The sequence below is a fragment of the Rhinolophus ferrumequinum genome, chromosome 22, assembly GCF_004115265.2.
Source record: "Rhinolophus ferrumequinum isolate MPI-CBG mRhiFer1 chromosome 22, mRhiFer1_v1.p, whole genome shotgun sequence".
Lineage (NCBI taxonomy): Eukaryota > Metazoa > Chordata > Mammalia > Chiroptera > Rhinolophidae > Rhinolophus > Rhinolophus ferrumequinum.
This window is the reverse complement of record NC_046305.1, coordinates 46,876,360-46,887,792: the sequence shown is the minus strand read 5'-3', so window position 1 is coordinate 46,887,792 and position 11,433 is coordinate 46,876,360.

Sequence of the window (11,433 nt, the reverse complement as noted above, 5' to 3'; positions counted from 1 at the left end):
CCAGCGTGACGTACAGTGCAAATCACTTCAACTCTCTGGGATTCTGCTTGTTACCTATAAAGTGAGGAAATACGATGATATCAGCGGTTTCCAGGCTGGAGTGCTTTGTCCTTAGGGATCCACAGTGGGAGAAATGGAGAAAACTATTCTGAAGGTTTTTTTTAAATCTCAGAAGGAAGTGTGCATTTACCTAGTTAGGGCCGCACCGGTTACTGTAAACGCTGTCTCATGATCTGCCTGGCATGACATCAATTCTGTGCAGTATCACAGGTAAAATCCTACCGCTCAGCACGTGCGTCAGGCAGGATTTTTGGTTGCAAAGACTAGAAACCAAGTCTGATTGAGTTCAGCAAAAAAAAATAAGTGTTCTGGAAAGATGTCAGCTCGCTCCTGAAGACACAGGAAAGCCAGAGAACCAGGCTCTGGAAAAGGGCAGTAACCGGGGAACGATGAATGATGAGGTGCCTGGCCAAGGTCACACCACAGGAGCAGCCCGGTTGCGGTGCCACTGGGCACCAGACCCTGCCCCACTGGAGCCACCACTCTAGGACATAGGGTGCTGCTCTCCAGTGGGGAATGAATTCCAAATCATGGCTGCTGCTTTGGGTCATTCACTCCAGCTACAAAGTCCCAGATGACATCATCCAGTTGGCTAATCTTAAGATTTCTGTGCTCACATCCAGCTTCTGGAGAACAGGGATACTTGCTGGAGAGTTGTTATTATCAGGTCTTCAGAGACTCTATTCTATTAAGAGAATCCCCCAAATATAGTAAGAGAATCAGATGCTGGACGGTCACCAAAAGGACAGATGTCCACTATACTGTGGTTGTTCAATGTTTGCATAGTGAGTAAAGCAACTAGAACTTAATCAATGGGGGGAAAAACTTACTTTGAAATATAGGATCCATGGAAGAAAAGAATAATGAACTGGCTTGATGATTAAAAACAACAAAAAATTGACCAGAATAGATGATTTCTGTCACTCCCAGACATGAGTGCCCCCTGCTGGCAGGATGGGAGAACAAGAACTGAACTGATTTTCTTAAGCTCTTTCTCTCATCAAACACATGCCATAAAAACCTGGGCTTATAGAGTTAATCACTGCTCAGGAATAATTATCTATATGTGAGATTAAGTCCAGCTACTGATAAGAGAAAACAAAAGGAATAATGGCATAGTCTTTTTTTACATAAAAGAAACCTGGAGGTGGGCAGTCCCAGGCTGGTATGGTGGTTTATGGTTTATAGTGTTCACCAATCCAGGCCTCTCTTATTTTTGCTCTGCCATCTGTGGAAGTACAGGGCTTTCGTCCACAATACCACCTCCTCAAGGCTGCTGGAGCTCCAGCCATCATGTCTGTATTCCAGATAAGAAGTAGGAGGAATGGTGAAGGGACAAAAGGCACATACCAACTGCCTGACCCAGTTCACAATGTCTGCTTTCATCTTCTTGACCATCTGTAAGTGCAGGACAGCCTGGGAAATACGGGCTTTTAGCTGGGTACACAGCCACCCAAACATCGAGTGGGCAACCAGCAGTCTTTGTCTCCCCAAGGAAGTCTCAAAGGTCTGGTTCGGTGGCTCTCTTTCTGCAGTCAGCTTTGTATGATATCACTTAAGACCAAGGAAGCCTCAGTGGGAGAGACAGGTGCCTGGGGAGCTACCTTTCTGAAAAGTCTGGAAGGTGGCTGTAGGTCCTTCCAGGAGCTTCCTGGAAAATAACAAAAACAGTGAACATTTGTTCAGTGTTTACTTTCTGCCAGGTACTGTGTGAAGTGCTTCTCCTCCACTCTCTCACCTCATTCTCGTTCTCACAGCATCTCCTTGTGGTAGGCGCAATTGTACCCTGCCTGCAAATGACATAAGCAAGGACTAGTGGGAATAAGTATCTTGCCCGATCACGGTCAGTAAGTGGGAAGCCAGGATGGAAACCTGGGTCTGTCTGACCCTGGGCCTATGCTCTTAATGAACACATTGCAGCTGCATTGACCCATACGGCGGTCAGTGGCCACAAGGAGCTACACACATTTTGATTTAAATTAATTAAAATGGGATTAAATGCTCAAATGCGGTTCTCAGTCTCACTAGCCCCATTTCAAGTGCTCAGTGGCCACAGGGGGCTAGTCGCTACCCTATTGCATAACGACTGCATAGAACGTTTTCAACATCACAGAAAGTTCTATTGGACAGCACTGTGCTGGAGGAATGGATCATTTCTTGCCTCCATGTCTCATCATAAATGAAGTGATGAGATACATATTCTCTTCCTCTTTCCAGCCTCCTTTCTGGTTTCTCAGTTGCCCCTGTCTTATATGACACAGCCCAGCCATGCAGAGATGGAAGAAATTCTGAAAAAGAAAATACCCGTGAAAGTTGGAAAAGTGGCAGGTTGTGATATTTCTGCTGCCACAGTACTTAACTTTGGGGCATGGGAGTCATTGTGGGGGGCACAGCTGGCCTGGGTTTAGGGGTGCAATTGCTTGGCCCACAGGGTGACCACAAGACGGCCACAAATCCCTGAACACTAAATGGCCACCCCCTTACCTTTTAATTCCTTTCTTTAGCTTGTATTCTCTCCTTTTCCCATCTTGGCATATGCCAAGTGTGTTTCAGTTTAAACCTGCTCTTTTAAAAGGTTGCGAAGCTCCCAGCTGCTGCAAAGTCAGATTTTTGAGAACACATTTGCATCTTTTCTCAGTTGCTGCCGTAATTACACATAATAAAGGTATTTAGTTAGAGAAGAATAGCTGATGAGCCTGAATTATAATAAAAAGGTCTTGCCAAAAGCCACTTCCTTTGTCAAGAGAGAACTTGCTCAGAGACAGCGGGAAGCCATGATTCATTCTTAGGCCACAAGTGTTACTACAAGAAATTTGGTGCCTTGGGAGTGGCTGTCGCACAAACTTTGAGCAGTGACAGAGTTCTCAGCCATGTCCTGCCACCACCACCAATGCCTCTCCGAGAAACGTGTGACAAGAGATGACCAGGGCTGTTGGTGACTGGGTTTTTTTAGTCAAGAGTCAGCAAACTTTGCAGGCCGATGGTCTGTTTTGGTAAATGAAGTTTTATGGGAACATAGCCACGCTCATTCATTTACACCTTGTTATGGCTCCTTTCACGCCGCAACAGCAGAGTGGAGTAGTTCCAGCAGACACGATATGGCCTGTAAAGCCTGATACACTCCCCGACCGGTTCCCAGCCCCTGGCTGAGAAGGCAGGAGTGGGGGCAGATCACGTCTCAGTGCTGTCCCGTGTGGGTGTCTCTCTGGGAGGGTTTGCACTGACCCTGCCCGCCTCTCACCCCGGCCCAGGACACCATCATCTCGCTGCTACATAACTGCTCTAGCCGCCTTCCGGCCTCCCTGTGTCCCCCCTTGTCCGCCTGCAGTCTACTCGTCTTTTCCACACCGCGGCCAGAATGCCCCTTGCAATGTAGCCATTCACGTGACTTCCTTGCGCAAAGCCCTCCAAGGGCGTCCACATCACGGAGAGGAACATCCAAGGTCCTTAAAGAGCCCACCCCCCACCGTGCTGCCTCTCCGTGCTGTTTGCTCCACCCTGCTCTCTGCAAACTGCCAGGCACCGTCTCCACGCCCAAGCAGAGCTGGCTAGCTGGTCCCCCAAAATGCCCATCCACAGTGTAGCTTTGTGCTGGGGAGCAGCCACCCTGGTATTCAGGGGTGGCCTCATGACTGGTTCTCACCAATGGAACGTAGCAGGAAGTGGTGTTTATCCCTTCCAGCTGAGCAGTGCAGGTCTGAAGAAACATCTGTGCCATCTCCACTCCCATCTACCCACTTCATGGGGAGGTCTCTGAGGCCCTTGAAAATGGGACAGCCGCAAGAGCGAAGGCATGTGAATCTCTGGACCCAGGTGAACAATGCTGCCCCATGAACCAGCAAAATAACCTTGGACTGGAACACGAGCAAGAAGTAAACATTTATTGTACCACATTTTTATTGTGAAGTTTGGGGATTTGTTGGCATGACAGTGTTACCCTAACTAACTTAGCGCCTTTGCACTTTCTGTTCCTCTGCCCGGAACGCTCTTCCCCAAATATCTGTGTGATTTTTCACTTCCTTCAGGTCTCAGCTCAAATCCTTTCTTATCCAAGAGGCTTTCCCAGACTAAATCATTTACTAATCACTTGCTACCCCAGCACTGTCCGCCCTGTACTGTTTTATTTTTCTTCCTCACACACATCATCACCTGACATAGTCCTTATTTATCAGCCGATTGAGTTGTTTGCCATCCTTCTCATGCCACTAGAATGTAAGGTCCCATGTGTCCCTGTCACTTAGCACAGTGCAGTGTAGAGGCTCAGAAAACGTTTGATGGATGAATGAATGGATGGATGAATGAACAGACCAGTAGTCCCAAGAGCTGCCTTCCTGATTATTTACACAAGGGTTAATGGGTGGGGGAGGCGAATAAAGTTTGGAGTAGATGTGGGGTAGGGAGAGGAAAGGATGATGGAGTGGGATGATTCCTTTTACTCTGTTTAATATTGAGTAAAATATTATTTGATGCCAGGGACCACACATCCACCACGCCTGTGGAGCCCCTGCTCTCCTGAGGCTGTGGGCCACACACTGTAAGAACAGCTGTCACAGGCAGCACGGGGTGCTCAGAAGCTCGGGGGATGGGCGTCCACAGTGGCCTGAGGGGTCAGGGGAGGTTGCCAGAAGAGGCAACACCTAGGAGGAACTGTCTGGGAGAAGATGCCAGAAGCAGTGTTCCTGGCATAAGGGAGACCAGGAGCTAGGCCTCAGCCTGGTGGGTTTGAGGAACCTGAGCAGTCTGACCCGGTGTGCACTTGGGGCAGGTGGGAATGGGGGAGGGGAGGGCAGGAAGGCCTGTGGGGCCAGATCATGAACAGACTTGCTTGTTACGTAAGAAGCTTGAACTGTATCCTGAGAGCAGTGGGAATCGGGCAGGAGAGGACTTAAGTGAGAGAATGGCATAATCAGAGGTGCCTTTTATGAGGCTCTTTCTGGAGGCAGCCTGGAAACAGGGTTGGCAGGAGCATGAGATTGGAGGCCAGGAGAGGCAAACGTATGTATTGGGACGTCCGGGGGGCTGGTCCAGGATCCCAGCACCTAACGGCTAGAAGACAACACAAACCGCATGGCCTGGCGCTAGCCAATGGGAGCCTGGGAAGCTGTTTCCACGTTCTTCCTCCCTGTGCCAGGTGAGGGGGTGGGTGCCATCTGGATCTGCAAAACCATGGGCTCCAGGAGAAGGCAGTGGTTTCAAGCCGTGGTGTCTGTGAATCCTGGTGGAGCTTTGCATGCTCCCTTCCCTCACACCAAGCATCCGGGGATGGTGGGCCCTGATGCCTCTGAAAATGCCAAGGGCCTTGGGGTCCAGCTGGAGAGATGATATTTGGGAGGCCCAGGCACTCAGGCCTGCCATGCTGTAACCTAAGTGTTTGGGGTCTTGGCACCAGAAGGGTGTCCAGAGAGGGGACATTTAGGGTGTATAGGCCATGCACCTGCGTTTCAGATAGTGGGGCTGGCATTCTCCAGGTCAGAGAGGCCACAGAAGATGAGGAGGTGTCAGCAAGGGGCAGCTGTGGCCACCCAAAATCAGCAGTAGATCTTCTGAGACTCTTGGTTTGCTCCAGACACGGTGACTTCCATGCGACAATGTCCGCACTGCAGAACTCGTGGTACTTTCACTTCCATCATCTCCCAAGCTCACCCACCACGGAGCACTTGCTGAGGGGTCTAGGAAGGAGAGGGGGGTGGGGTGCGGACTCTCAGGGTGTACAGACAACGTCTGGAGCTGAGCCGCGGACGAACGCTAGGGGTCTGGCTTCCAGCAACGAGTCATGAAAGCTGGGAGAGGGTCAAGACAGCCTTTATTTCTCATCTGGGTTGAACTGTGGGAGAACCTCCTGCATCCACGGAGTTTAGAGAAGGCTCTGAGGCTGGAGTGAGGAGTGCAGGTAGTGGGTGTGTGAGTGAGGCTGGAAGTGGAGTGAGCCATGGTGGAGGATTTGACAAACACCCAAGAAGAGGGCAATATTGCCCACGACTGGCTTTTATAGGCTCTTTTATGTGGCTCTCCTTCTCCATGGCAGTTTGAGTTAGAAGCTTAGAAGGGCTAGCAGGCCGTGAATATGAATCAAGTGGTCTCCATCCGAAGGGGGAGTCAGTCTTCATCTCCAGCTGTTTGTTGCGGCCTTGGGAACCAGTGTCATCGGATCTTCTCTTTAAGAGAAGTGGGAGACTCAGATTCTTAAGGGATATCTCCTCTATCAGTCAGTTGTATTAGGTTAGGCTGTCGTAACAAACAGCCCCCAAATATCAGCGGCTTGTAATAGTATAAAAGGTTCACTTCTGTTCCTGTTCCTTATCAGTGGCAATGGCTTGCTCTGCGCATCTTCTCTTTTCAGATCTAGGCTGAGAGCAGACTCCATGCTGACGTGTCCTCTCATGGCTGAGGGAAAAGAGGATGTGCAGACCATGGGATGCCTCTTCAACCGTCTGCTCCCAGGTGCTGTGGGTCACTTCTGCTCACACCCCATTGGCCAAAGCATGTGCCCTGGCCGAGCCCAAGAAAGTGGGGAGAGGATGAATGGCCCCCGCTATCTCCCTGGGAACACATTGCCGCTCACATGGCCACTGGTGGGAGAACAGAGAATCATTAGGGCAAGAATAAGGTCTGCCTCACTCCCTCTTTTTAAATGTTGGCAATGGAATCAAAGCGTCATAAATGCTGGGCAGAGCCAATCAAATCACAGGGAACTGCGGGCCGCCGATTTCCGACTTCTAATTTACAGGGTCAGCGATGGAGTAAACAGTCTTTCCCTTTTCCTTCAACACAAACACTGTCTCAGAATCCCCTGAGCTTCATAGCCCTCTCAGAAAGAGAAAAATGGTCACTATGCCTTAACATTGTGGGTGAATCTATACTGGCTCCTAGTAATCCCTACTTCCTTTCGCAGGTGTTCAGAAACTCCCTTCGAACAATTTGTTCATAAGTATTCCCTAGAATCTAAGTCACGTGCCATTCGGTGATGTTCAGGGTTCTCCTCCTCCCATTTCTTGCCGTCAGGATGTCCACCTGGGTCTGATCTCAGGGCACCAGTCTCCTTCTCCACCATCTCTAGGTTATTGACAAAGCTCAGCAATGACATTTGGCACAAGGGTTCAATGGGTTCAGGACAAGAAACTTGACACCACTTCCCACAGTAAGAAGCTCTTTCACCTTCCCTTAGTTACTTCTTTGTAATGGGTGTGTCCTGGACGAGGCTGGCACCTCCCATTTTCTTTCTTTCTTTCTTTCTTTTTTTTAATCTTCCTTTTTTTTAAATTTATTAGGGTGACAATTGTTAGTGAAATTACATAGATTGCAGGCGTACAACCTCCCATTTTCTTGGAGAGCCATCTGTGTAGAATGTGAGGAAACTGCCATTCAAACCAGCATCTTTGTCCAGAAAGAAGACAGGGAAGTCCGAGACGATCAACTCTTGGGCCACGACTGGGGGTCACTGTGTCCCTTCCATAAATACCCATGAAGCAAGTGCCCGGTGTGTGTACATTGGCCCAATGACCAAGTCATCATTAATCCGCACGGTGATTTTCGGTTTGGATGGCAAATGTTTTGTTTTGGTTGTGCATGTTTTTGTATGTGAGGGAGCCCAAGCTAGGTGGCTATGGTTTTCTTGCTTCCCGAGAAGGGGAGAAATATTTCATTACTCTGTATGAATGTAGTGAATTATAGAGTTGGCTTATTCCTGCAGAGTTGAGTACTTTTTGCCCGAGCCATTGTGTGCGGTGGGGCTGGGAGCCCAGAGGACCGTGAGGGGCGTTCGGGCAGAGTATTCACCTTTTCGGAGGAGGCAGACTATGAAAGAGAACTAAGGACACTTGGAGCAGCGTACCTCAGGGGGATACTTCCTTCCTGACCTTCATGTGGCATCCTGGGAGACTGAGGAGCCCAAAGCCCTTCGGACTATTGTGTCCTGAAGGGACTGTTCTACTGGGCATCGTAGGACCAGATCACAGGGTTTCCCAGGTCAACGGCCGCCCATCACCAGGGACCAGACAAGAGCCAGTGCTGGGACAGGAAATGAGTGCAGGGAGGCAGATCCGAGAAGCCTTGCCCTTTCCAGGCCTTGCAGGGGAACCGTGGGGGAAGGAAGAGTCCCGGCAGAGCAGGGCTCGTGCCACACATTGGCAGGATGGGAGCCCTGCAGAGAGAAAGAGCAGTTTGTCCATGGAACAGAGGCACTGGCCAGGGGTAACATCAAGCCGTATCTCCCTCCCTGGTGGGGCTGCACCCCCGGGAGAAAGGCACCCCTCCTAACCAAGCCGTCTGCCCACCAAGGGGGATCTTCTTCTATCGTTTCTCTTTGAGGGACGGGAAGATGGGATGCATGGTTTCTATTTTGCCAGCCCGATGAACCTTTTACTTCCCACAAAGACGTCTTCTACACGCAAAGCCGTGGGCCTGCCTGCTCAAGGGAGGTCATTTTGGTGACTTGTACAAGGGTATTCCTAAATCTCGGCCTGAGAACCCCCAAACTAGCAATTGTTGTCCAGTGTCCTCTGCCTCGTTCACTTTTTATTTTGGAATATTTAGTAAAGACTCGTGGAGAGTCAGAGATGTACAGAGCTCCTGCTAGGCGTCAGGCACTGTTCTAGAGCCTGGATTACACAGAGGTGGGGGACGGGAAGACACAGTTCCCTGCCGTGTGCAGCTTGTGTTCCAGGGGGAGGGTGGACGGGTCTTGGTTGTGCTCTGGGGGTTTTAGATGCTGTGTCCCGTGCTTAGGATGGAGAGGCAGAGGGGAGCCAGCATCGCTCACCCCAGAATTGCCTGGTGGAAGCAGCATCAGAGCCTCTGGCTGTAGCCTGCAGAGGGGGTGTCCCTTGAGTATCGTTAGCAGCAGGGGCAGATTTTGGGTGGTGGGTAAACCTTCAGAGCCGGGCACCCCGGGCGTCTCAGAAACATCTGAGGAATCCTTTGAGGGGGTGAAATCCTCCTGGGCCCTTAGGTATTTCATGGGTGTGTGACATCTGCTCATAGCGATTCTGCGTGGCTTCCTTCCCTCTCCCTACCATCAATTCTGCCTTTTCCATTTTAACATCAGTCTTCTAGACTGAGAGTTTGGAAGTCAAGTACAGTTTGAGGAGTTCTGCTTTCTATTAACAAAATACAATTTGCCCCAATTAGCCTCCCTTTCCTCTTGAATGAGCTGGCTGCTCATTGAGAGTCTCGCTCACAGAGACCCACCTAACCCTTCTCTGGACCTTTCTAAAACCCGCTTTCCCAACGGGTTCGTGGCCCCCATCTTATCTGGCCCAGGATGTCACCAGCTTTGGGAAGGCTCGCCTCTTTTGGGGTCCCTGTCAGTTCTGCCAAGTGGGATGCCCAGAGTCAGGGCGTGAAAGACAAAACTGTCAGAGGCAAGAGGAGAATTTATCAGACACCCTGCGTCTAGTAGCATGAGATTCCTCCCTCTATCTGGCTGCTATGCCAGCACGGTCACATGTGCCATCACAAGGCCTGCTCATGTCTTGGAGCCCTGAGGGCAGAGCCATGTGCATGTGGACCAGCAGACACAGAAGCGACAGCTCAGCAGCAGATGGCCATCTGGTGGAATTCCACGTGAGCCTTTGTGTCTGCAGACTCCTCACTACTCACCTCGTCCACACCCCGACCTGATCCACTTTTGGCTTCTAGCCTCTGCTCCTGCGTTCCTCCCTCTACCTGTGTCTGACTCTTCCGGACTCTTTATGGATGTGACTCATTTATGTCACCTGGCTTCTGCCCTTAGATTGACCTTGAGCCTGTATCGGTCTGCGCTGAGTCGAGCCGTTTTGCATCCCGCGTTGTTCCCGCTCCCAGCATGCCCGGGCCGGCTGCCTGCTGCCCGGCCAGCCAGCTGCTGCTGCTGCCCGGCCTGGCTTGCTATGCTTTCAAGTCCCTTGCTCCCAGTGGCTAGACGCGCCGCTGCAATGGGCTCTGCCTAGCCCAGAGATGGACCGTGAAACTTCTCGGTGTGTGGCATCCTTTTCCTATATCTGGTTGCACATGTCGGTCCGGTCTCATCTTCCTTTCTCTCCTCATCTTCTCCACCACTTTCTCTACTCTCCAGTTTGTGGAGCCCACACGGGTGCGCTCATCTTCACTCGTGCTCACCCTTTCCTCTCCTTTCTAGCAGCTCTGTCTTTTGAGAAAGGGCCACGTTCATGGCTGCCATCCTAGCCATCTTCCAAGGCTAAGGAAACCAGCACATTCACATTTGTCTCCTTGGGCGATAAATCCCAAGGTCACTGTACCCTGCCGGGCAACTTCCAGGAATACAAATCTTATTCTCCGTAGTTATTCTGTTCCAGACATTTCCTCCACGATTCTTGTTCTTTCCATGCCTTTTATTTTATCAAACTCGATAATTGTGTTGCCTTACTTCATGCTTTGTTTAAAACATTTTTGATTTTAAAAAAATGTCAGAAACTCAAGCTATAGAGAGAATTAGTGGACGCATGTAAACCACACAAGAGGGACAGGACTAGTGTTGGACACCAGCAATGCCTGGAGCTGGAGGCTGGAGGCTCTCGGGACGCTCCTTAGCCTTCTTTCCTGCTTGTTATGGGGCAGCTTTATGCTCCTCAAGGCTGGAAGCACGGACTCCAGCAGTTCCAGGCTCATCTATTCCAAGCTTTGCCATTGGTCAGGGCACGGCTTGCTTCTCCGTTCAAAAACCCTTGGAAGCAGCAGGTGGTCATCTTGGGTGGTTGCATCAATCCTGAGACCACGGGCAAAACTGACCAAGGTTAAATGCATCTTGGCTCTGACCATCCCACGTCTGTTCCCATCTGAGGCCTCTTCCCAAAGTTGGGAGAAGTCTTCTAATCCTGAAGTCTTTCTATCTTGGTATATTAGTGTCGTGAGCGCCCGGAAGGACAGTCGCCACATTTCAGTCTCTTCCTGAAAATCAAGGGGACTTAACCCCTCAGCAGGGCCCTACGTCCCTGTGTGGTACTCATGACATGAGTGGCGAACAAAGTCTTGACACACAGGTTCAGATAGAGTAACACAGCTTTATTTGGGAACCAATGTCCCCCCAGAGGCCAGTGCTCTGGTCAGCACAGAAGGTTATACAGAGTAGAATAGAATTTAATAACGAACCAAGTCCCAGAGTCAATCGGGATGGAGAAGGTCCCTGGTCCGGGAGAGATGACCAGCCCCACGATGGGTCTGAGGCAAGCTGGTCTTGCAAGGAAGAGCTTTGGAGAGTCCCGGAGTATCACAGCTTGTACCTCACAGAGGACTGTGTCTGATCGCCCAAATGAATGTCCCGGAGGAACATTCCGGAGCATCTCGCTCAGCGCCTTGCAGAGGGTCTTAGCCGGAGCGCCCAGTCAGACTTCTCACGGCACTGCTCTGGAGCTCTGCTTTTATCCTCTTGTCCTTGGA